General features: G+C 40.2%; 1 long non-coding RNA gene across 2 annotated transcripts in view; it reads right to left on the bottom strand.

The window, feature by feature from the left end:
* Positions 1-5,077: 5,077 nt before the first annotated feature.
* Positions 5,078-27,957, bottom strand: part of LOC311580102 — a 35,475-nt gene continuing 12,595 nt past the window's right edge. For both annotated transcript variants that reach the window (XR_014773364.1, XR_014773365.1), the window contains exon 3: positions 5,078-5,233. This is a non-coding gene — a long non-coding RNA (uncharacterized lncRNA). The remainder of the gene's footprint in view (positions 5,234-27,957) is intronic.

A 27,957-nucleotide genomic window follows, 5' to 3' on the forward strand; every position in this document is an offset into this window, starting at 1 on the left:
ATGGTCCTGGAGGAGGTCCCTTCTGTCACAGGGAGGAGAATAGGGTGAATGAAGAAGGGCAGGGGACACTAGAAGATACAAATGAGGGGATAACAATTGGAATGTAATCTGTAACCTCAAGCTGAAATAAATCTTTCCCTCCCCCTAAGTTGCTTCTGGTCCAATTGCTTTAGCACACAGCAGAAGAATAGAAACTAGAACTTACCTAATTGTCTTTTAATGATTCATAGCTTGGTTCATGCTATACAATAAAACCACTGGGTTACTCTCTAAAAATATCTCTGTTTTGACTTTATCCTAGGGTCAGAAGTCATTAGTCTGAATTGTACATTGAGAATCAGTATTTTTTCAAATCTTTCCAGATGATTTGAGCATTAACCAACAATGAGAACTACTAATCCTAATAGAATGTCTTTTGACCTACCTTCCTTCCCCATTAGATTTGTAATGGTTAATTTGATGTGTCATTTTAGCTAGACAAAATTACCCAAGCCAATGGTTAAATAGTAGTATAAATATTGCTGTGAGGCAGATCACCCTTCCTAAGATGAGGAGAAGGATCATTCAATCAGTTGAAGAAGGCCTTAACAGAGAAAGGCTGACCTCCCTTGAGGATCTGGGCATTTAGCCCCAAGATAATCTGCAGATACAGGCTGTCATTCTTAGTCTTTCCTGGGCTTCTTCATGCTCATTCTGCAGTTTGGTCTAGCCAATATCTATAGTTACATGGGTCAGTCCTTTAAAATGGAACAATCTCTTCGTCCATATCATCCCATTTCTAACATACATACATAAATAAGTATGCATACATACATATATGAAACAACTATTTTGGTATGGTCTGGAAAACTCACTTATTTAGCCATTTGTTTCTCATTGTTTTCCAGGACCTAGCACACCCAGTGAGCACATAAACAATCTGGCACATTTCAACAGAAGGTTATCTGTTACAGGCCATGTAAATAAATTCCCTTCTCCTGAACAAAATGGGAAAGAAGTTATGGTAAGGGCCATGGTGCCTGCTATGATCAGTCAAGACACTTCTTAGGTTGTGTTGAAGGGATGAAAGTTTACTAAGTGTCTGGGCTGTTTTTTGTCTTTGTTTCTTTTCAATTTAGCATTGGTCTTCTCTTATTCTGTTAGTACAGCTTTCTCTCCCACAGCCCTGACTTGCAGTTCATTAGGCTGAAAATGTTGGCATTCTTTTCAAGTCTTTTTTTTAGGCTGAAATATTGATCAATCAACAAGTCCTATCTTTCAACATTCAGTGTATTTTCAGAATCCAAATCCTACTTTCCTTGTTAAAGTTACTAAGCCACTGTCATCTGATACGTATTGCAGCAGTAGCCTTTCTGCCTCCCCACATTCCCCCATTTATTTATTCTACCTATATTTATGTTTGATTCTCATCACCTTTGTTAAGAAAAAAATATTAATCTAATATTCCAGGTAAGTAAATTGATAAGTAAAAGAAGTGATGGCGAGAAGGTAATGAAGCTTGAAGAAATTAAAATCAGGATAAAAATAATTGATTATATCTCACACATCATAGACTTTGCTATTATACAAGGGCATTTATTAACTAAATTCAACATTACTACAACATCTTATTATGGTTCTAGTATGTAAAATACATATGAACAGAATTGTTCAGATTGGAGGTAGGATTGACCTGTAGAACATCATGATTCTGCTTAGTAGTGTGTCACCTGTGTCACAGGTTTTGCATCAGCGAGCAAATAGATGACCACAGAGATGGTCACTTCTTCCCGTAGTCACACATTCACTATTTCAATAATTTTTCCATATTTTGAAGTTGAGCCAATCTCCCTGTTAATTCTACTGTCAAATAAAATTATGTAGAGTCTACATTCTATCTAGAGTGTAGACAGACTTTCACCTGCCTTTAGGTTTTCTTAATTGATAAGATTCTTAACTTGAATTTAACAAAGAAACAGAAACCAGGTAAATTTTGGACACTGTTTTGGAGTGTTGTCACTACCTCCCTTCAGTCATGCTCTCCATTCCTGAAAAAGGATACTACAATAAGGAGTTCAAACTGTACAGGAGAAAGGCCATGGGCCAGGGTCTCTCACCTACCAATTACAAGGTACCATATATAATTCCTTTTTTAAAAAAGATTTATTTTATTATTATGTATACAGTGCTATGCCAGCAAGTACACCTGCAGGCCAGAAGAAGGCATCAGATCATATTACAGATGGTTGTGAGACACCATGTGGTTGCTGGAAATTGAACTTAGGACCTCTGGAGGTGCAGTCAGTGTTCTTAACCTCTGGGCCATCTCTCCAGCCCCCACATATATTATTCCTAATAACTCATTAATAAGCTAACTAATTGGTGTGGGCTTGGTAGCTTGCCACCACCTGCTCTGCAGATGGCATCAGTATCTCAGTAATGTCAAAAATTGAACTTTAGGTAGCATTTACATTGCTACAGATTTTAGGCTTTAGAGTTGGAATTAAATCTCTAACAATTTTTCAAGAAGAAAACCAAAGTAGACTTCTTTGTCTCCGCTTTTTATTTTACCACCTAGTACCCCACCACACATTTGCAGTCTTAGTGGAAGGGTATGCATAAGCATTACATGCATGCAGAAGCCTGCAGATGTAAGAAGAGATGTTGGATCCTCTAGAACTGGAATTACAGATAAATGGTTGAGAACTAGCATGCCCAGGATACTGGGAACCAAACCTAAGTCCTCTGCAAGAGTAGCAAGTCCTCTGAACTTTTGATATATCTACCCAATCTCCAAAGAACAAGATTTTAAGAATAATGGCCAGTAGTTTTCTTCTGTGAAACCTATACTGGCAATCATGCATCTGGAATGATTGCTTCACAATTAGGGAGGAAGCATGGCTGATTAAAAACCATCTACAAATTTTCACGGTCAAATCCTTTACTAGTCCATCCTGTGAGACTGTAACACCAAAGAGAAGTCATTCTGACCTTAAACCCAGGTAGTAAACTGTGGATAAGCATTAGTATCAATATTTTAAGGCTACATTAGCAATTTATCATCTTACCAAGGCAAATGAGAGTTTCTTTTTTTTTTACACATTTTTATTGAAAAATAAAATAATTCATATTACATCTCATTTGCTATCCCATCCCATGCATCCTCCCATTCCTCCCTCCCTCCCATTTTCACCCCATTCCCCTTCCCTATGACTGTGACTGAGGGGGACCTCCTCTCCCTGACTATGATGCTAGGGTATCAAGTCTCTTCTTGGTAGTCCGCTGTGCCATCCTCCTCCAAGTGCCATCAGGCCTCCCCATCAAGGGGACATGGCCAAATACGGGGCATCAGAGTTCGTGTGAAAGTCAGTCCCCAGTCTCCACTTAACTGTGGAGAATGTTCTGTCCCTTGGGTAGATCTGGGTAGGGGTTTGGTGATGACTGCATCTGTGCCTTAGATCGAGCAGAATCCCTGGGCCCAGATCCACCCACCATAGTATTGTTCTTGTAGGTTTCTAGGACCCTCTGGAGCAAATGACAGTTGTAAAGTAACTATATGTCCAGAACCTCTATGAAGCTACTCAAGAACCTCAGAGGCCCTTTCAGGCCTTTCTAGTTATTACATTTGACAGCTGTACTTCCCATTTGATGCATGAAAATCCTGGAGTTCTGAGTTGACTTGAGTTTTAAGGCAACATCAGACCTCAGCAGCAGCGCCCTGCCCCTGCCACGAACCTGACTGAGAATTTCAACACTCATCATGCCAGGGCAGGCTAGTCCATGGCTTGAGAAGTCACCCTATCCATCTGCCCAGGCATTTCTTCCTGTGCATTGGACTGTAATGGAATGGCATTGAGAAGAAAGCTTAGATTCAAACGTGACTTTTAGATGTGTGGCATTGGTGATAGAATGAATCAAAACAGGTTTAGTAAGTGTTAAGCGAGTAATACGTGTGTGTGTGTGTGCGCGCGCGCGTGTGTGTGTGTGTGTGTGTGTGTGTGTGTGTGTGTGTGTGTGTTGCCTATGTATACATGTCACGTCTGTGGGTGCATTCTCTCCTGGGTGTGCATGTGCAGAGGCTAGAGGAATACATCACCATCAGCGTCTTTTATCATTCTCTCAATGAACCAGATGCTCACCACTAGGCTAGGCTGCCTGGTCACCTTTCAGAATCTGCCTGCCTGTACCCTCCAATCCTGTGTTTATATGTGCACTCATGCCAAGCTTTTTATGTGAGTACTTGGGATTCAAGCCCAGGTACTCTCCATGCTTGTACAGCAAGCATTGTTACTCACTAAGCCACCTCCATGACCTCTGTATTTCTTTTTTTTTCCTTTTCCTTTTCTTTTTCCAACTCAAACTTCAGATTATTTGGATATTGGTAGCTCCCACATATCCTTTTTCCTTTGGCCTTTTACAACTTTACTTTGATCATCATTTTTTCTCTTCTCTCTGCCCCATTTGGCTCAGCCTTATGTCTTATTTAATATCTGTATCTGTCTTGTATAGGCCCGTACAGGACATATTAATTGTTCCAGAATGCTTCCTTCTACAGTGTCAAGGGCAACATCAGTCATGCCAATATTCACTCTTTCAAATGGAAACAAGTGAGCATCACAGAATGCGGAGAGATCCTCCATCATTTCTAGAGCATCAAACTACAAAAGCTTTTCTAGATCATATATGACCAGTGAAACCACTGCTTGCATGTGGTCATGTAGACACATAGAGCCAGACTGTTCACTGAGTCATGGAGGTAGGAGATAATAAGGTGTCCATGTTACTGGCATGACCATCTGAGTGGGCCTTGGGAAATGGTGCTGCTGTCTAGTTATTTGTAGACATTGTGAAACTTCTGTTAAAGCCTTCACCCTCTAAATGAGATTTCAGGGGCTTCAGTGTGGCCTAGGGTGACATTATAACAAAACCTACAGACTACTTTCTATATCAGACCTCAGTGTGGAGAACTCGTAAGAAATTTCTTTACACATTTTCTGTAAACTCAATGATATATTAGTCTCCATTATTGTCTCTATTCTCTGTTAGTGGGGAGAATTGTTTTAACATAGAGTATCTACAGTTTATTATTTGTGGCATTATTCACTCAGCATGAAAAGGTCCTCTTCATATGGCTTGTGTATCAGAGGCACTTGCAGCATTTGAAGCAGAAATAGGACATCATAGAGGAATCATAGGAAGCAACAAGCGCTGACATCAGCTCTACTCCAAGGTGTTGGCTTGTGTAGGCTGGAGCCTGGTGGTGGAGAAAGTGAGAAGTTCAGAGAACAGAGGGAAGGAGCTTCTCAGTGCACATGCAACGCTGAGGTACAATACTGAAAAATACCTGAAGGAAGATAAATATTTGTACCCTCTTTGGATGGCACTTATGCGTCCTTGTCTGAAAGATACAAGGACTTCCATATTTCAATGGGCACAGTGGTGGGATACAGGGCTATATCTAATTTAGGGAGGAAATACCAGTTGTGATGGCTCACATTTGTAATCCCAGCACCTGGGCAGTGGCGACAAGGCACCCATGAAGTAAAAAACTGCCTGGATTCTAGACAACTTAACTTTGGGGGTATTATTTTTCTTATCCATGACATAAACATAACTTTTGCTTCCGGGCTGGCCACCATTAAGCACTTCCCTTGCTTTAACTCATGTCATACTATAACTATAACCATGTTGCAGCTGAGGAAACTGAGGCATAGGTGATACAAGGGCTTACTTAGAGTCACATGAGCTCATGATGATAGAGCAGGGAGTGTGGGTTTTGGAGGTCTTAATCTATGGTATGTGCCACACATGGCAAAGCCATACTAGTCTGCCATCAAGACCATCGGCAACAACTTGGCCAGGACCCCATCATAGCTCATCACTGCTAGAAATCAGCCCTATGTACGTCATTCAGGCTGTGCCTCATCCCAGTGCCTCTGGTGTCTCTGTTATTTACTTGCTGGCTACCCTGGGATATTTAACAGCATAAATCTTCTATTTGTGAGTTCACTCATATCCTGTTTGTTAAAATATCCCAAGTGCTAAACATGAAATGTAAAAGATCTCATGAAATTAGAGACATGGGAGAAAACTGGCATCATATGGGGGCATGACTGAGTACAGTGTAAATAGTCATTTATATTTACTGGCCTCTGGCTAAGCTCAGCAGGATATAGAGTCTGTTCGTGCATTGGCTGTTTATTTACTCACACAACCTTCTGAAATAAGTTCTGATTTTAGCCCATATGACTTAGATTGACTTAGGTTAACGCAGCTAGTGACCTACTGGATACTGGCCTGGTCTATCTGCACCCAAAACTTATGATGTTAATTTGTACTGTATTCAGATCCCTGCACATATGGTCTAACCTGGCACATGATTGTTTTGCCATTGAAGTAATGTGATGGTAACATTTCTAACACTTCTGGGAGATCTGGAAGCCCCCCTTGCAATGTATAGTTCTATGTGGCTTTCATTTCCATAAGAAAGTACTTCATTTAAAATCACTTTAAAAATGAGAAAATTGAGGCCCAGAGAGCATCAGTAAGTTGCCCCAAGTCCCACCATAAACAAGAGAAAAGTCAGTGTTGGAACCAAGCTTTCAAATAGTCTGATTCCAATGCAGTCAATCCCTCTGCCCTCCTGAGTAGCAGCAGTGGTGAGTCATTCCATATCCCTGTCTGTGGCAGCTCACTCTCTAATTAGCTGGAGATCTCTGAAGCTAAGTCTATGAGCTTGATCTCTGATAGCAGTAGCCTGAACCTTAACCCTGCCAGATGTCCTGCAAATATCCAACAGATCTAAGCCTGCGGTTACCAAGGAGACCAGGTGGGAAAGGGAGATGTCTCAGTGCCAGTCAATCAGCTTTCTAGGGAAAACTGCATTGCCAGCAAGAGGTCAGAATTCGCTTCTCCATATCATTAAAACCTATTGAAAACATGTTAGTCAATTAATCTGGCTTCTCAGCATCCCCAGTAATATGCAGAACAGTACCTTTTGCAACCATTGTTTGTTGAAAGGGTCAAATACCACACTGTTTCATAAGAAAAGTAAATACTATATGTAGACATATCTCATGGCCTTTGAACAAGACCATTTTCCAGTGGAAATTTGGGGAGTTGGCAGGCAGAGCCTAGAGTCATGGGGAAAATTGGAAGTGCTAGGGGCTAATGAGATCAAAGGCTAGCCCCCATCATACTGATAAGGGAGGTCTCCAAACATACAACTAAAAATGGCGAAAAAAGAACTGGACCTCCCAATCTGCCATTAACATGCTGGTAAAAGCTGTGAAATTGTTTGCTCAGATCTCTTTGAAAATTCATTTTGGCTTTATTGGCAGAGTTTATTAGTTAGAAGGAAACGGATATTGTGCTGGAGGGTTAGAGTTTCTACAGCCAGACTGAAGGGGAAAATTGTAATGGATAATTTGATCCACCAAGCTAGCCAACAGGAAGCCATTTTCTCAAACATCCAGACCATGTGTTTGAATGACCTGCTGTATTTAAGTTCATTCTGGGTTACCTGTTTCTCATCATGAAATCACTCTGAAAGTTTAAACCTTGACTGTTAGGGAGATTGTTACACCACTGTATGTTGTTCATGTGTTACAATTCCACATGTTTTACAACAACAACATCTGTTGGTTTAAAATAAAGGTGTCCTGTCACAGTGTTATACAGAACCATGCATATATCGAGTGATACTGAATTGTGGTCTGCTGTGTCTTTTAGGCCTACTGGTGTTCTGGTGTTTGCTTTTGAGGAGTGGCTGGTCATTTTTCATGTAGGCTTTTAATATTGTTTGTTTCTTTATATTTTGTCATCTTCTCTTTGACATGGACAGATTCTTCTCTAGTTTTTTCTATTTGCATTTGGATAGCCATCTCTTTTTCCAGGTTTGGGGAATTCTTTGCTGTAGTCTCAGAGAATAGGTTCTCGGTGCCCTCAGTTTTTCTCTCACCTCCTTCTTGGGTCCTTTGAACTTTTGCATTTGGTCTCTTCATGCCAGAATTCGTGAATGTTTTGGCCATCCCTTCTTATTCATGTGTTTCCTTTACTGATGATGTTTGCAATATTTCTTTAATTTGAACCTCTGTCCTTTTCTCTCATTAATGAATCTATTGCTGATTCTTTTCTTGTGGGTGTGTTTTGTGTTGTTATTCATTAATTTTCTTTTCTTTTTTAACTTTTTATTTTATTTTATTAATTCATTCAGATTACAACTCAATTGTTATCCCCTCACTTGCATCCTCTCATTCCTCCCTCCTACTTTCCCTATTTCCCTCCCCTAGGTCTATGATGGAGGGGGACCTCCTCCCCCACTATATGGTCATAGGCTATCAAGTCTCATTCTGATAGCTTAGTCTTTCTTTGATTGCCATCAGGCCTCGCCACCAAGGTGATGTGGTTAAATATGGGGCACCAGAGTTCATGACAGAGTCAGTCCCCGCTCTCCACATAACTGTGGAGAATGTCTTGTCCATTGTTTAGATCAGAGTAGGGGTTCAATGTTTACTACTTGTATTGTCCTTGGTTAGTGAATAGTTTGAGCAGGCTCCCCTGGGACCTGATCCACCCATCATGATGTTCTTTTTGTAGGTTTCTAGGAGCCTCTGGGTCCTTCTATTTCCCAATCTCCAATATTTGTCTTACCTAGAGTCCCAGTGGGATGTCCTCACATCTATCACAGTCTCCTGGTAGGTAAAGACTTTCATGGGGACATACCTTTTGGGCTAGTGCCAAATTATAAGTGAGTACATGCCATGTGAGTTTTCTGCTTCTGGGTTAACTCACTCAGTATGATCATTTCTAGTGACATCCATTTGTCGACAAATTTCAGGATTTCCTTGTTTTTAATAGCTAAGTAGTATTTCATAGTGTAAATGTACCACAATTTCTTTATTCATTCTTCAACTGAGAGACACTTAGATTGTTTCCATGTTCTGGCTATTATGAATAAGCCCTCTATGAACATGGTTGAGCATATGCCCTTGTTGTGTGCTGGAGCATTTTCTGGGTATATTCCAGGGAGTGGAATAGCTGGGTCTTGAGGAAGCCCTATTCCCAGTTTTCTGAGAAAGCACCAGATAGATTTCCAAAGTGGTTGTACAAGTTTACATTCCCACCAGCAATTAAGGAGTGTCCCTCTTTCTCCACATCCTTGCCAGCATGTGGTGTCACTTGAATTTTTGATCTTTGCTATTCTGAGTGGTGTATGATGGATTCTCAGAATCATTTGATTTTCATTTATCTGATGACTAAAGACATTGAGCATTTCTTTAAGTGTTTCTCTGCCATTTGTTATTCCTCTGTTGAGAATTCTCTGTTTAGTTCTGAGCCCCATTTCTCAATTCGGTTATTTGGTTTGGTGGTGTTTAATTTCTTGAATTCTTTATATATTTTGGATATTAGACCTTTATTCATTAGTTCACTTATAACATTTTTCTTTAAAAAATCTCAATTTCCTTGTGTTTTTCCATATAGCTGATGATCTCTTCTGTATTGTGGGTTTTCTTGTCTATTTTTAAATTTTGATTTCTATTTATTGTATATGCATGTTTTGCCTGCATGTTTATTTGTGTATCATGTAAATGCCTACTGTCCACAGAGGCCAGAAGAGAGTGTCCATTGCCCTGTAAATGGAGTTCAGAAAGGTGCGAGTCAACATATGGAGGCTAGGAGTCAACCTGGGTCCCTTCTTGTTTATTTTTCTTAATTTTCCTTTTGCTGTTGACTTTACCCTCCATATTTGCATTGAATTAATCTTGTTTATATCCTTTCTGAAGTCACCAAGTTATTTTTGTAATAAAATTTTCAAATACTTGCACATCTGTTGGTGTAGAGGCTTTATCTGAGATTTTCTTCTTGAGTCACCTTTTCTTGGGGGTTCAATTGCCAGCCCTACTCAGAGAGTAGTTTATTTGTTGAAGAGGCCTCCCATTTCCCTACCTTTGTCTTGGAGTCTTGGAGTCATGTGGCCTGATTCAGTCCTTTTTTCCTTTTTCCCCCTTTGGTGGTGTGGGTGGTAGGGTTGGTTTTTCTGTCATCTAACTCACTCTTTAAACCAGGCTGGTCTCAAATTCAGAGATCCACCTGCCTCTGCCTCTCAAGTGTTGAAATTAAAGGCATGCACTTCCACAACCAGCTTTGCCTTACTTTTCACTCTATCATTTTTCTACTGTCTGGTCTTCTCTGTGACTTCTCAAAGTTTTTCCTTATTTTTTTCCTCTTTGTAATGGAGTCTATATTTTTCCTCTCTTGACTGTTCTTCAAAGGAAAACAGCCTCTAGAAGTCTTCCCTTATTTCATTGATTTACTCAATAAAAATATGGAATACCTGCTAGGGCTTGCTTGGCACGCTTGTTCTTGATGATTTCCTTTGACTTCACCTGAGATGTCTACCAATGACCTATGACCCATGACCCTTTTATTAAACTATCCTCAGTGTCCCTGCTGAGAATTACCTATTTCTCCCAACACAGTAGGTCAATATCATTCTTTCCCTCTCCCTTCTCTCTATGTGTATACAAGTTTGTACAGCAAACAGTAAGTGTTTTTTCTGCCTTACTCCATGTTATTTTAAGCAACTTGAAGTTCAGAATGTTTGCCTCACGCCCTCTCCCAAGTGCAGAAGTATCCAGAGCAGAGAGAACTTCTATTTAAGGTAGCTTCCATTTTTTTCATTCTTAGAATTTATTGTCATATTCTGAAAAATGATTAAATCTCCAAATGGAAAATAATTTACAAAAAAAAACCCCAAACCCTACAGAGTAAACTAACCTGGGTCCATGGGGACACAAAGACTGATCCAATAATGAAAGAGCATGCATGGGCTGGACATAGGCATTCTACACATATGTGACAGGTGTACAGCTTAATCATCATGTAAGTTCCCTAACAATTGGAGTAGGGGCTGTCTCTGACTCTGCTGCCTGCCTCTGGACCCCTTTCCCCTAACTGGGCTGCTCTGTCTGGCCTCAGTTGGAGAGGAGACTGCTTCAACTTGATGTGCTGTGGTGGGTTGGTACCCATGATGGTGGTAGGGTGAAGTATAGCTCCTCTTCTCTGAGGAGAAGGGGGCAGGGAGTGGGGAGAAGGTTGTATGAGGGCGGGACTGGGAGGAGAGAAGGGAGAGGTTCTGTGATCAGGATGTAAAGTGAATAAATAAATAAAAACTTTTTATTTAAAAACTTTCATGATTTTGTGTGTGTGTGTTTGTGTGTGTGTATTTGTGTGTGTGTGTGTATGTGTGTGTGTGTGTGTGTGTGTGTGTGAGAGAGAGAGAGAGAGAGAGAGAGAGAGAGAGAGAGAGAGAGAGAGAACGCAAATAGCTGATTTTGAAGTATCCAATACCCTTTATTATAAAAATGAAAAAGCATCATTTCATTTAGAGAATGCTGATTGCTTAAAACTACACTCTTTGAATAAACCTATATTGGCTTAATGAAGTTTTCCTGTGATTAGTATAATTTACTGCAATTGTATTCAAACCCCAAAATTGTGGGTGTTATGCAGATGAAATACAGCCCTGGTTAAAGCAATTAGTTTAATGACTTTCCTGATGGGAAATGAAACAGGGCCTGCACAGAGGAGGACTTCCTGTTAGTATGATATGAGACCCTTCCAGGGCTGATCTTTACTCACTCATGCCAGTCACTTTCTGCCTTTTCTGTTTAAAGCATATAATGTTCTGCAAACAACTGCTCCTCTAGTGGTAATGCAATGCTTAAATTAGTATTTTTAATCTGTGTAGTGAAAGCCTTCCACACCACTCACTGTGGTAATGCTACCACACTGCCTTGTACACTCAGGTATGATATTTATTTTCTGAAAGCCCCTGGGCTAGGAGCCAGAGGTGTGGATCCTCCAGAGCCACAGAGGTCTTTTCTCCAGGAAAGGAACCAAGAGTGGTGGAAATACAGAATGGGTAGAAGATGAAAGTGGTTATGAATATTAGCTAAGACCACGTGACTAGTTACAGAGATAAGGATTATAAATGACACGAGTGTTTCTATCATATTTTCTTAAGAATGTATTAGTACAAATATTGTGTTTTCACAATTTTTATTATGATTATAACATCAACTAAAAGAGTTTTGGTAGTCTTTTCTGGTTCCATCCATTTCCTGAAAATTTAAGGATTTCCTTTTCTTTAATAGTTGAGTAGCATTCCATTGTGTAAATGTACTACAGTTTCTTTATCTATTCTTCAGTTGAGGCACATTTATGTTGTTTCTGATTCTGGCTATTATGAATAAAGATGCTATGAACATAGTTAATCAAATATCCTTGTTATATTGCCGAACATCTTTCAGGCATATGCCCTGGAATGGTATAGCTTGGTCTTGCACTTGCACCATTACTACTTTTCTGGAAAAGTGTCAGATTGATTACCAAAGTGGTTGTACAACTTTGCACTCCCACCAGCAACAGAGGAGTGTTCCACTTTCTCCACATCCTTGCCAGCATGTGCTGTCACTCAAGTTTTTGATGTCTTAGACATTAGGATAGCTGTAATATGCAATCTCAGAGTCGAGATCATCCTGAGTGAGGTAACCCATACCCTGAAAGACATGTATGGTATATACCCATTTATAAGTGGATATTAGCCCAACGTAGAAGTCCTTTGAGAGACTCTACTCAGCGAGGGATAGGGACAGATTCTGAACCTGGAGCCAAACTCTGAGTGGAGTGCTGAGAGTTGTATGAAAGTGTCTCTGTGGGTGGGGGGATGGAAGGACCTGGAAGGTTCAGGAGCCCCACAGGGGGACCATCAAGGCTGGCAGATCTGGACCCAGGGGACCTGTACAAATGGATGTACCAATGAAAGACAAAATATGCAGTGAACCTAGCCCTCCCTGTTCAGATGGACAGCTCATTCTCCAACTGAACAACCCCTAGATTCTTAAGCCATCTTATGGGAGACAGCCATTATTGGACTAGCTCAACTACATCTTAGAAGCCATTCTAATAAATCTTTATGTGCATTCTATAATCTCTGTTCCTCTAACAAGCCTGACTAATACAAGAGGAGAACATAGATCTAGCCTCACTGCTCAGTTTGGCTGATGTTACCCGGAAGAAATGTGTATTTTAGTTTGTTTAAAAGCCTCTCTCTCTCTCTCTCTCTCTCTCTCTCTCTCTCTCTCTCTCTCTCTCTCTCTCTTTCTCCCTCTCCCTCTCACTCGCCCTCCTCCTCCTCGTCCTCCTCGTCCTCCTCGTCCTCGTCCTCCTCCTCCTTCTTCTTCTTCTTTCCTCTCCTCTCCTCTTCATGTTCTAGTACACCCAGCTCTTCAAATACACATCATTTCCTGTCTGATTCCTCTTCCTCTGATCTGGCCTTCCTACCACTCATTCTTTTACTAGAGCAAACTTCTGCAATATGATTTTGACCATGGTGTTTCTACTTAACCCACTCCATGGCTTCTCACTCATTTCTCAGGCTTCTGCATTTACCATCATCAGAATGAAGGGCACTGCCATTTATTCAAATGAAGACAGTAAGTGTAGGACTTGAGGCAGGCCTGAGATTTTGTTGTCTAACTAGTTGCTGTGTAACAGTATCCTCCAAGATTGAAACATTCCAGCCTGCCAGGAAACTCCTTAAGCAGGAAGGGAGACGAATCAAAATAGATTCAGGAAGTCCCTGAAACTGACCAGATTCATTAGGCCCTTCTCTCTTAAGAGTAAACAATAAGGCTGCTGAAAGTCACTTTCAGACAATCCAAGCTTCAAAGAAAAATCTGAGACCACACCAGTTGTGTAAAGAAGCAGAACTAGCCAAGCTGCCTGGGAGAGATTTAAGTCAGAGTTAATTGGAAAGAACACTCTCCAAACTGTTGAGCTGCCTACAGGATGTGCAGTATGCTCTAGAATCCCAAATTTATGAGCTGCCACCCAGATTTGGATGGGCTTTGGTGATGTAGATGTCTCTGAGTCATTTCTGCTCTTCTGAGTAATCCTTCATCCATACTTCTGTAAGTAACACCAGTAAAACACATTGGTTCACCAATTTGAACTTTAGTGGCATTTGTGCTTTGGCCTGTCATGGACTTCTTATATGGGGTGAGTGGACCTGTGTTTCATCTCCCCAGGAAAAAAGTTTTATCACAACACTAGTGGCCAATGTGAAAGTGAGTATATACATGTATATATGTATTATGTTTGTGTATACACACACACACACATCTAAAGTGACACACTCTTAGGCTGCATTTCCTAATAGAATTCTTTATGTTGATATGAATAGTCTGTGTCTTCATGATACAATGTTACAGCCACCAGTGCCTGTAGCTACTGATCTTATGAACTGTGGCTAGTGTGACACGTAAACTGATAGCTGTATATTGCACAGCAATAATAGGTAAAAGCATGATCTCCTTTAGAGTTTACAAGGCACCCTAACTGCTTTTTCCCACAACTTGCTTTTCATTCCTTGCTTCTTTTCTACCATTTCATGGCACCACAATGCAAAATGCCTACAATTTTTCAAACAGAACAAGTATCTGTACTGCTTCCAGCTTGTACTTGCTGTTCATAGAGTATGGAATTAATTTTCTCACTTTTTTTTTTTGCCCAGGGATACCATAACATTTTTCCAACCCCTCCTTATATGTGAATCTGTTCTGCACTGCTAGCAGCAACTAGTGTTATCTGGAAAATATGAAATGAGTACAGCTCATTTTTCCTGTACATTAATTTGGTATACAGAAATGCAAGGTGGCTCAGGATCATATTGTTAAACATGCTCCATACAACACATATTATACAAGATTAATTGTAGAAGCATGGGGAGAGAAGGAAGGGGGAGTACCCCAGGGGGACAGAGAGATGAGTAAGATAGTAAGAGAGAAAAAGTAAGAGAGTGCAGAAGTAAGAGAGATATAGGGTGTCAGGTTGGCCCTTTTATAGTCTGACACACTTCTGGTAGCAGGTGATGATGTCAGAGGTTGCTAGGCAGTCTAGAGGCAGGCCACTCATGTGCCAACATTGAAGCTGCTTATATGCCAACATATATAACTAAAATAAAGCATAGATTAAAAACTATCTGGTCTTGAAACCTACCTTCCCCTACACACACACACACACACACACACACACACACACACAGAGAGAGAGAGAGAGAGAGAGAGAGAGAGAGAGAGAGAGAGAGAGAGAGAGAGAGAGAGAGAGAGAGAGAGAGAGAGAGAGAGAGAGAACACCTAGTGCTCACCGGCTTGCATAAGACTGGAATGCAGAGCATGAGCCATAGGAAGTAGAATTATTTGTCTATGGTGTCTCTTCGGCATGGGGCTGTGAGCTCTGAGAAATCACCAACTGGGTGTAATTGATTTCTGTAGGCAGGGGACCTGATTTATCATGGGTACTTTACTGTGGCACCTGGGTTATTTTACTGATGTGCTCAGTGCTCAATAGGCTTCCTAAGTTAAGTTGGAAGGAAAGAGAGAGGAAAGGCAGACAGGAAGGAAGAAGGGAAGAAAGAAGACAAAGGAAGGTTCAAGGAGTTGTTAACCATATAACATGGGCAACATCAATAAGGACTTTGTTAGAAGCTTAAGGACAGAGGGTTTTGTTGTTGTTGTTGTTTGGATTGTTTTATATTATTTTGTATTTTAATTTTGTGTTTATATGTGTTGGTAAGAAGCATTTGCACTACATTGAACCTGGCATGACACTCAGTGTAGGTGCTGGGAACCAAATTCTGGGTCATATGTGAGAACAACTCTTAGACATGCGCCACCTCCCCAATTCCAGGCAGGGATTCCTGCCAAGTTACTTTTATGCTTCTCCTCTTCTTATAATTTGCAGAATCTTTTTTGCACTGAGTCACTTTCTATCTCTTGTGTTACTTTGGTTCCAAATTAAACACTTGAATTCATTTAATTTACTTTAGCAACTATTTAACTAATCTACTTCTACTACTGCTCCTGCTCCTACTACTGCTCCTCTTACTATACACACAATCTGTGCTAGTCTTCAGTGAGTAAAGAAAATTATAAACTAAATAAAACACATTTCTTACCTCAAAATATAGCTAGGAATTCCATGCAGCATGGTCACCCACATAATGCTAAAGAGAAAACAAGAGGGGAGGAGAGAAGAATGTGGGAAAAGCAAAGTATTGATGGAAACTAGAATGGCAAAGTTTTGACATTCTCAAAATTGCCTGATTAGCATGAACAGTGTTCCTCTGAATTAATATCTTTAAAAGTACACTTTATTGACACACTGGAAAGACAGCATGATACAGGAATATAAATTGGTATGACCTTTATAAAGGAAACTTGAATCCTATTCAAATTCCTTAAAAGTGTGCATGCTGTTTGTTCTGGTTATTTATCTTAAAATAATCACCATGGTTGGGTACCTGGTCTTATTGGCAAATGCTTCACTGTAATATTGTTTATAAATATTTCAAATGCAAAATTAAAAACCTTTAATCCATAGGAGATTAAGCAAATTATTCTGAATCTGCATGATTGAAGGTTATGTAGTCATTGAATATGAAGTTACAGATTATCACCACTATGTTTTTTAATAAGAAAGGCTATATATCATAGAATACTTCAGATAAGTTCCTAAGTGGGGCAAAGATTGAGGGTGCTTATTATGCACAGATGAAACTAAGATGAACACATTCTCTATAAGGCCCTCCATGTTTTTTTCTGATGATATGATTAGATAATTTTTTCTTAATATTTTTATCTCTGTGTTCTACTTTGTAACCAGAAAGTAGGCTTGTTTTTTTTTTTAAATGAAGATGTCAGAATATTCAGTGGTTCTATTTTACTGTGCCAGCTAATTACCAAATTCTTCCTGAAGACTCAAAACACCTCATAGGAAATCTATAGGTGGCCACCTGTTTAGAAATGTCCCCAGTTTGGGTAAGTCACTCTCTCTCCCATCATCAATCAATGTCTTCATCCCTTGATTTCCAATACCAATTTTCCTGATTCTGCTCTCAAACCCATCCTAGGTTAAAACCATCTCACCTCTGTCTAGCTCTCAGCTGATCAATGTCCCCCACAGGCCAATCCATCTTTGGTACAAACATGCTTTCTGATTTTACCAAAATAGTAGCTCATATTTATTCATTTCTGCATATTTCTTCTTATTCAAGGTTATTTGGACACATAACTTTTGATCCCTTGTCTCCCCAGTCTTTTAGTCTTTTTGCAGAAGTATTGCTGTCTCTTCTCTCATAGTTTTCCTGGGTGTCAAAATCGGTAAGAAGAGAGTAGCCTATGTCTGGCTCAATATGAGTCACTCTATCTACCAGATGCCTATGAGGCTTTTCAAATAAAGAAAAAAAAAAGATATCTGTAGCTACTTCAGCATCCAGACCTATTTGATCTATGAAACAAGACTTAAAATAGTATAGCTCTCTGGTTAGGGAAAATTCATTCAAACATCTAAAAAAAGTCTCTCAGCTTTGGGTCAGAAGAAAAGAGAGGCCCTTTAGCTGGCTTATCAAAGGGTGGGCCTGAGACAGGGTCTCATTATGCATCACAGACTGGATTCCAATCCATGGCTGTCCTTCTACCTCAGCCTCTAAAATGCTGGTATTACAGGTGCACCATCGTGCTGGCCTTGATAACTCCATTTAAACTTAATTCTTAAACGTAGCACAAAACTTGTGGGTTTTGTTATGGTTTTTTCACATATGTATGTCATTATTCTTCATTCTTTTTAATCCATATTGTCCTTTCCCCTACTTTCTACTTATTGATCCCCTTCCTTCTCCCAAACAGACCAACTTTATGCCCTCATGTTTAGAAAGATGAGAGCAGTTATGTATTAATTAATACATTAAATTATTATGGTAGCAGTTTTCTTTAACCAGCTAGTTCCCTAGTGATTGATGCAGAGAAAGGATGATTGATTATCAAACCATAGGCACTATGCTGGGCAGATTCGGAGCTACTCTAATCCCAGTACCTTTACAAGCCACATAAAAGGCAATTACTATTAAAAACAAAAGATCTAAGATGCGGCGAGGATCCAAGATGGCGGCGAGCAGTGTGGACCATGTTTGGAAGCTCCAGTGAACAATTCAGGGAATTGCACAGATTTCTGAGCCAGGAACACCAAGGTCACCACTCCACTGCAGCAGGAGTGCTCCACGGTTCGGAGGGACCAGGGTGCGGAGGACCTGCTTGCCCCTGCACATGTGAGAAGCACAGATTTTCTCGGATCAGAGCAGCAGCAGCAGAGACAGCAGTGTCACCAGCGGCACCAGTGGCTGTGGCTGAGGTTTGCAGCTCAGAGCCTTCCAGTGGAGGTGATTGGTGTGGTGGACAGTGGGAGTTGCTGCAGGAGAGGGGAGTCTGGACAGGATTTGGGTTGCGTGGTGCCTTGAGACCCAAACTGGACTTGGCAGACAGTTCAGCCCCAGAGTCCCGGGTATGCTCAGTGTGCTGTGCTGTGGAGACACTGGCTCAGCTCAGCAAGCAATTCTGCCCGAGACACTACCTCAGTGCAGCCACAGCTCCCCTGCTGTGACACAAGCTGGGCAGAGCGCTCACTTCCACCCTAGTCACCAGCTCAGCGCAGCCGCAGTTCTCCTGCTGTGACACCGGCTGGGTGGAGTGCTCACTTCCACCCTAGGCACCAGATCAGTGCAGCCACAGTTCTCCTGCTGAGATTCAAGCTGGGCAGAGCACTCAGCTCCACCCTAGGTGCTTGCTCAGCACAGCCGCAGTTTCCCTGCTGTGACACCGGCTGGGCAGAGTGCTCAGTTCCACCCTAGGCACCAGCTCAGTGCAGCCGCAGTTCTCCTGCTGTGGCAGACGATTCAGGCCCTGAGAATCTAGCTGAGCTCGACGCGTGGTTTTGGCCCAGTACCCCTGGCTGGACTTGGCAGGGGACCCGAAAGGCTGTGGATATCTTGGCCTGATCCAACACTCATTCAGAGACCCAGAATGATTGCAGGACCCACAGCAAAAAGGAGCTGAGGATCACTGGCTGTGAGAGCCCAAAACGACAGGGCTAACCTCCTGACACCCAAACCAGTGAAGTATCAGAGCTTCCAGCCTACGGAAATCGTGAGAAAACAAGTGAATCTATCATCAGACTCCCTCCACCCAAATCTGGAAGTTACCCAACAAAAACAGAGATGGCAAGATGTCTAAAGGGCAGCATAAAAGTATATGCAAAAAACCCCCAAACAACATATCATCTCCAGTTTCCAGCTATCCCAAAGAAAACAACCCAGAGAACTCAAACACAACGGAAACACAAGAAAATGACCTCAAATCCTTGGTAATGAGGATGATAATGGAGGAAACAAATAAAATTCAAAATCAAAAGCAGAAAGACACAGCCAAGCAGGTGTGAGACATAAAAGAAGCACATAGAGTGGAACTGGAAAGTTTTCAGGAAAATGTAAACAATCAGATGAAAGAAATAAATAAAATGGTTCAAGATCTGAAGACCTATAAAGCGACAATGGAAGAAACTCACGAATATACAAAAAATCTGATGAAAGGAATCAAAAAATCTGTTCTAGATATGAAGATGAAAATGGATTCAATGATAAACACACAGACAGAAGAAAAACGAGAGCGGGAGACCTCAGAGAAGAAGGCGAGCAACACAGAGGTGAGCTTTTCTAACAGAATCCAAGAGATGGAAGAACGAATCTCAGGTCTAGAAGATACAATCACAGATCTTGAAGCAACCATTAAAGAAAATGCCATATCTGGAAACTCCTGACACAAAACATCCAAGAAATTAAGGACACCATGAAAAGAAGAAATCTGAGGATAATAGGCATTGAAGAAAGAGAAGATATCAGACTCCAAGGTCCAGAAACTATTCTCAACAAAATCATATAAGAAAATTTCCCCAATCTAAAGAAAGAGATGCCTATACAAGAGGCATACAGAATGCCAAATAGAATTGACCAGAAAAGAAAAACTGCCCTTCACATAATAATCAAAACACAAAACATACAGAACAAAGAAAAAATATTAAAAGCTGCAAGGGAAAAGATCCAAATAACATTTAATGGCAAACCTATCAGATTTACACCCGACTTCTCAGCAGAGACAATCAAAGCTAGAAGGGCCTGGACAGAGATCCTGCAAACCCTAAGAGACCACAGACGTCAGGCCAGACTACTTTACCCTGCAAAACTATCAATAACCATTGATGGAGAAAACAAAATATTCCATGACAAAACCAAATTCAAACAGTACCTATCCACAAATCCAGCTTTACAGAAGGTACTAGAAGGAAAACTCCATCCCAAAGGGTCAAGCTACAACCAAAACTACTCAGGAAATACATAACTATACATGGCAAAAACACAACTACACAAATGCTCGACTGAAAACAACATTGAAATTAAGACTCCTAACAGAAACTGGTCATTTATATCTCTCAACATCAATGGTCTCAATTCCCCAATAAAAAGACACAGACTAACTGAATGGGTGCATAAACAGGATCGAACATTCTTCTGCATTCAATAAACACATCTCACTCATAATGATAGGCATTACATCAGGATAAAAGGTTGGAAAAAAATATTCCAAGCAAACGGTCACAAGAAGCAAGCAGGCATAGTCATTTTAATATTGAACAAAATAGACCTTCATCCAAAATTAATCAAAATGGATGAGGACAGACACTTCATACTCATCAAAGGTAAAGTCAACCAAGATGACATCACAATTCTGAACATCTATGCTCCCAATACAAGGGCATCCACATTTGTAAAAGATCCTCTAAAAAGACTTAAACCACACATCGATCCCCACACAATAATAGTGGGAGACTTTAACACCCCACTCTCACTGAAGGACAAGTCATGGAAACAGAAACTAAGCCGAGAAATAACATCATTAACCAATGCCATGGGTCAAATGGATCTAACAGATATCCATAGAACTTTGCACCCAAACAAGAAAGAATATACCTTTTTCTCTGCACCCCATGGAACCTTCTCCAAAATTGATCACATCGTAGTTCACAAAGAAAGCCTCAACAGATACAAGAGGATTGAAATAATACCTTGTATCCTATCAGATCATCATGGGATTAGGCTGCAATTCAACAACAACAAAAATAACAAAAAGCCTACACGTATGTGGAAACTAAACAACTCTGCTAAATGAAACCTGGGTCAGGGAAGAAATAAAGAAAGAAATCAAGGAGTTTCTGAAATTCAATGGAAATGAAGGAACAACATACCTAAATTTGTGGGATACATTGAAAACAGTGCTAAGAGGAAAATTCATAGCACTAAGTGCCTTTAAAAAGAAATTGGAAGCATCACACATAAGCACCTTAATGACACAACTGGAAGCCGTAGAAAAAAAGAAGCAGAAACACCCAAAAGGAGTAGACTTCTGGAAATAATCAAACTCAGGGCTGAAATTAACAAATTAGAAACTAAGAAAACAGTCCAAAGAATCAACAAAACCAAGAGCTGGTTCTTTGAGAAAGTCAACAAGATAGACAGACCGTTAGCCAAACTAACTAAAACGCAGAGAGACAGTATTGAAATCAACAAAATCAGAAATGAAAAAGGAGACATAACAACAGACACTGAAGAAATACAAAGAATCATAAGACCCTACTTTGAAGGCATATATGCCACAAAATTTGAAAGTCTAAGGGAAATGGAGGGTTTTCTTGATCAATTTCACTTGCCAAAGTTGAGTGAAGAACAGATAAACAAGCTAAATAGTCCCATTTCCCCTACAGAAATTGAAGCAATCATTGATAGTCTCCCAACCAAAAAAAGCCCAGGGCCAGATGGTTTCAGTGCAGAATTCTACCAGACCTTCAAGGGCAAGCTTATATATATACTCTTCAAGCTACTCCAAAGGATAGAAAGGGATGGAACATTACCAAATTCATTCTATGTGGCTATAGTCTCATTGATACCTGAACCTCACAAAGACTCAACAAAGAAAGAGAATTTCAGACCAATTTCTCTTATGAACATCGATGCAAAAATAGTAAATAAAATACTTGCAAAACGAATACAAGAACACATCAAAGATATCATTCATCATGACCAAGTAGGCTTCATTCCAGGCATGCAGGGATGGTTTAATATACGGAAATCCATCAATGCAATCCACCATATAAACAAACTGAAAATAAAAAACCACATGATCATCTCTTTGGATGCAGAGACAGCATTCGATAAAATCCAACACCCATTCATGTTTAAAGTTATAGAGATCGGGAATACAAAGCACTTTCCTCAACATAATAAAGGCTATATATAGGAAGCCAATAGCCAAAATCAAAGTAAATGGTGAGATACTCAAGGAAATTCCTCTAAAATCGGGAACAAGGCAAGGCTGCCCACTCTCTCCCTATCTCTTCAATATAGTACTCGAAGTTCTAGCCAGAGCAATAAGACAACAAAAGGAGATCAAGGGTATTCAAATGAAAAAGGATGAAGTCAAATTATCCCTATTTGCAGATGATACGATACTCTAAATAAGTGACCCTCAAAATTCCACCAGAGAACTCCTACAGCTGATAAACACCTTCAGCAAATAGGCTGGATACAAAATTAACTCAAAAAAGTCTGTAGCCTTCCTATACACAAATGACAAGCTTGCAGAGGAAGAAATTAGGAAAACCACACCTTTCACATTAGCCACAAGCAATATAAAATATTTAGCAGTTACTCAAACTAAGCAAGTGAAGGACTTGTTTGAAAAAAATTTCAAAACTTGAAGAAAGAGATTGAAGATGACATGAGAAGATGGAATGATCTTCCTTGCTCATGGATTGGGAGAATTAAGATAGTAAAAATGGTCATCCTACCAAAAGCAATCTACAGATTCAATGCAATCCTTATCAAAATACCTACACAAATTTTAAAGACATTGAAAGTTCAATTCTGAACTTCATATGGAAAAACAAAAAACCCAGAATAGCTAAAACAATCTTGTACAATAAAAGTTGCTCTGGAGGAGTCTCCATACCTGATCTCACACTGTACTATAAAGCAATAGTAATTAAAACAGCATGGTACTGGCACAGCAACAGGCTGGTTGATCAGTGGAATTGAATCGAAGACCCAGATATGAATCCACACACATATGGTCACTTGATTTTTGACAAATAAGCCAAATCCATTCGATGGAAAAAGGATAGCATCTTCAACAAATGGTGCTGATCTAACTGGATGTCTATGTGTAAAAAAATGCAACTGGACCCATATTTGTCACTTTGTAAAAACTCAAATCCAAGTGGATTAAAGACCTCAACATAAAACCAGAGATACTAAGTCACTTAGAAGAAAAAGTGGGGAAGAGTCTGGAACATATTGGCACAGGAGACAACTTCCTGAACAGAACACCAACAGCCCAGGCATTAATGTCAACAATTAATAAATGGGACCTCATGAGGCTGAGAAGCTTCTGTAAGACAGGAGACACTGTCAATAGAACAAAGTGACAGCCTACAGACTGGGAAATGATCTTCACCAACCCTACATCTGACAAAAGTCTAATATCCAAAATATATAAAGAACTCAAGAAATTAAACACCACCAAACCAAATAACCCAATTGAGAAATGGGGCTTGGAACTAAACAGAGAATTCTCAACAGAGGTATATCAAATGGCTGAGAAACACTTAAAGAAATGCTCAACCTCCTTAATCATCAGGGACATGCAAATCAAAACAACTCTGAGATTCCATTTTACACCCATCAGAATGGCTAAGATCAAAAATTCAAGCGACACCACATGCTGGTGAGGATGTGGGGAGAGAGGAACACTCCTTCATTGCTGGTGGGAATGCAAACTAGTACAGCCACTTTGGAAATCTATCTGGTGCTATCTCAGAAAAATGGGAATAGGGCTTCCTCAAGACTCAGCTATTCCACTCCTTGGAATATACCCAGAAGATGCTCCAGCAGACAACAAGAAAATTTGCTCAACCATGTTCATAGCAGCCTTATTTATAATAGCCAGAACATGGAAACAGCCTAAGTGTCCATCAGTAGAAGAATGGATAAAGAAACTGTGGTATATATACACTATGGAATACTATTCAGCTATTTAAAACAAGGAATTCCCGAAATTTGTGGATAAATGGATTGAGCTAGAAATGATCATAATGAGTGAGTTAACCCAGAAGCAGAAAGTTCAAATGGTATATACTCATTTATATCTGCATATTAGCCCAAGGGGCATGTCCCATGAAAGCCTTCACTTAAGGAAGCTGGGACAGAAGGGAGGACATCCTAATGGGACTCTAGATGAGAGAAGCATGGGAGAATAGCAGAGAAGAAGGATCTAGATGGTCCTAAATACCTACAAGTAGAACATTTTGACAGGTAGATTTGGGCCCACGGGTCCCGCTCAAACTAAGGCACCAGCCAGGCTGTAAAACTTTAAACCCCTACCCAGATCTAGACAATGGTCAGAACATTCTCCACAGTAGAGTGGAGAGTGGGGTATTACTTTCTCACATACTCTGGTGCCTCACCTTTGACCATGTCCCCTGGAGGGGGAGACCTGGTGGCACTCAGAGGAAGGACAGCAGGTTACCAAGAAGAGACTTGATACCCTATGAGCATATACAGGGGGAGGTAATCCCCCTCAGGAACAGTCATAGGGGAGTGGAATAAGGGAAAAATGGGAGGGAGGGAAGAATGGGAGGATACAAGGGATGGGATAACCTTTGAAATTTAACAAGAATAAATTAATAAAAAAGAAAAAAAAAGATGCAATTACTTTCCAATCTGATGACTCCATCAGTCTGTCCTTACAGCCACATGCTCATTGCTGTCTTGCCGTATGGCCTCCTTTCTCTCTCTCTCTCTCTCTCTCTCTCTCTCTCTCTCTCTCTCCAGCTTTCTCTCCATTTGCTCCTTCTTCTGCACCTCTCCTTTTTGCTTCCCCTCCTTCTATCAACCCCATGTCCTCACACCTAAATCTCCGCTCCCTCTCTTTTACCCAGTCATAAGCTTCAACATCTTTATTTACCCAATCAGGGAAAATTGAGTACATTCCTTATCATCACATGGTTACAGGAGATAGTTCAACATCCATAACAATGCCCATGGCAAGGTAGTAACCAGATCTCAAGGCATTGAAATCAGCATTTGGAAACAAAATGTCATATGTCATATATATTTCATTAATGTCTTTCTCCACCTTAAAATCTCTTCGTCCCTTTTCATGGTCTTTTTTTTAATAACATAAACACATACACACACATGTCTAGATTCCACATGTGAGAGAAATATGTAATATTTGGCTTATTTTGTTTTTGTCTTGGTTTTGATGATATGTGGCTTTCTGCATAGCCCAGGCTGGACTTGAGATCATAAGCCTACAACCTTAGCGCCCTGAGTTATAGGTATGTACCACCATGCCCTGGCTTGAAGACAGCACATTTCACTTACAAAATTAAAAATGGGTTCTGTAATGGATGTAAACATGTTTTCATTTTGATCTCATGTGAGATGTCAGACTACCTCATGTGAGGCTGTGTAATATTTGTCCTATCCTCTGTAGAAACTGCCTTGTGAGAGATGTGATGTTTGTCCAGTAGAAAGGAATGCCTTGTTTGGAGGCACGGCCTTTGCCAGTTGAAAACATTCTGTACCCACTATGGAAGGGTAAAAAATACCCCCCAAAGTAAAGAAAGATCACTTTTGCATACTTTGCATAGCATCATGTTTTCAAGATACTCCTAGAAAGAAATGCTCAGAAGCAAACTTCTAAGAGGCTGCTTTTGGTCCTTGCTGTTTCTCTTATTGCTGCTGCTTGTTTCTGCTGCTGCGTTTGCTGCTGAAATCCTGAATCTAAAACAGTTTACCTCCACTGTCACTACTAACCTTCTTTCTCTCCTATCTGGGGTTGATGGGTTGGAAAGGAGGTAGAGGCAATAAAGAACCCCACGTAGATTTTAAAAAGATGAAAGCCTACATGGTTCAGCTATTTTTTTTAACTGACTAAGGAATGTGGTGAATCTCTCTAGATGCTTTTATAATAGATTATGACTCCATGGTGTAATCGAATTGCAGAGTATGTGGCAAAGGGATTCTGGGGGTAGCAACACCCTGAGTGAGAGAAAATATGCACAGATAAATGATCTAAAAGACATGATGGTTAGGCTATGAGAGTGGCCCCCAAGCCAGAATAAGAGAGAAAAACAAGTTGGGGAGGGAAACCAGGTGCTAAGGCAGGCAAATGGTGTGACAGCTACACAAAGAAGCCACCCTCCTCACAAGGTTTAAGCTGATAACATTCCAGCCACTTTGCAGCCCATCAGCTTCACAGTTCTCCCCATGTCCTGAGTTATCCAGGCAGGGCCTCCAGCACACTACTTTTCCTGCAACGGGCTACATCATAACTTTCAGCTAACTGCCTCCCTTTGCTTTGCCTAGATGTCTTCTATGGCTTCAGAACACAAGATATATGCCTTTGTATATGTCTATGCTTACATTTGTTTCTAGACCTACCTTTTAGCTTTATTAAGATGTAGAGTTATCACCCCCACACACATACACACATTTAGATGCTCTTGATCCCAGGCTGCATCTTTTGTCTTTGAATTTGAAGTAGCCTTCTCAGTGCACTATCCCAGCCATTTCAAGTCCTTGCCATAGCCCTGTGGCACCACACACCTCTCTACTGCATGATAATCACAGTGGGCAGAGAATCATACTTAGAGAAAAGGAGCTCCACTATTGTATTGAATTTACTATGTGTTTCTTGGAGTACTGACCTAGGGGAGAGAAATTCAAAATACTTAAATTCTTATGGTGAGGAAGAGGAATGGGCTTAGTTTGTCCTCCAACAGATGTAGAGGAAGGAAAAAGCCACATTTCTTGAGCATCAATCAAGGAGCATGAAATGTGGAGGATATAAAAATCTACATATCTGAAGCAATTAATGTTCACTTATGTATAATCTATATTTCTCCTACTAAGCACAAAGAAAGATTGATGGGTAGAGAAGAGTCAACTAGGTGGTGAGGATGGAGGATGGAAGGAGTTCAGGGCAGCTTGGGACCATGGTTGCAGTAACATGTAGTCCTTCTTTTCCAGGTCTCTTGTCTTGCAATTTGCAGTGGGGTAAATGTGATGGTGGTAGGGAGCATCTGGATTATGGAATACTTAGTAAATATAATGAAGAAAAAAATCAACCAATAGGGCATCTCCTCAAGGCAATGATGTATTGCCTTATGTATTCTTCCAAGCTGCTTTTTCTGTGAGTTTGTATTTCCACAAAGTTGAGATTGTATAAATTGATTCAGTTTTGCATTTGGCTGAGTCTAAATATATTGAATTGTCACTGACATTTCTTCGGAAATTTGAATTTTCGTGGCTGACCTGTTTCCTGTGTGACTTTACCACAGTGTATTTACTAGACCCATGGATAGTTAGGTACTTAAGTCATTCTCAGTTCATCATTATTCTAAATTATACCATGATCAATATCCAATCAAGTATATCATCTAAATCAGTGGTTCCTACTTATCCTGTGGATTGAGACCCCTTTGGGGGTCAAACCACCCTTTCTCAGGGGTCACTTAAGAACATTGTAAAACACAGATATTTACAATATGATTCATAAATGAAATAAATATCATTTATGCAGTAGCAACAAAAATAATTTTATGGTTGTGGGTCATCACAGCATGAAGAACTGTATTAAAGCTGAGAACCCTGATCCAAATCATTTTCTGTATCTCAAGTTCATAAAAAACAAGCAAGCAAACAAACAAACAAAAAAAACAACCTCAAAGATTTAAGGTAGAACCATTACTTGTAATGTAAATACCAGGGTAACATGAGGGATGCTGTCCAGAAAACAGCTCTTGGTTCTGTTAACTGCCATCTTCCCAGGCTTGTTCATCCTTCTCATTCCATGAGTAAAATGCCATTTTGTAAGTCACTGACTTTATAATGTTTCAAATAAAATAACCTGCTCACTGGGAAAAAAAGAGTGACCCCAATGTCTGATCAATGTAACCCAATTATTT

This window comes from Acomys minous (genome assembly GCF_964271855.1).
Source record: "Acomys minous genome assembly, chromosome: 12".
Lineage (NCBI taxonomy): Eukaryota > Metazoa > Chordata > Mammalia > Rodentia > Muridae > Acomys > Acomys minous.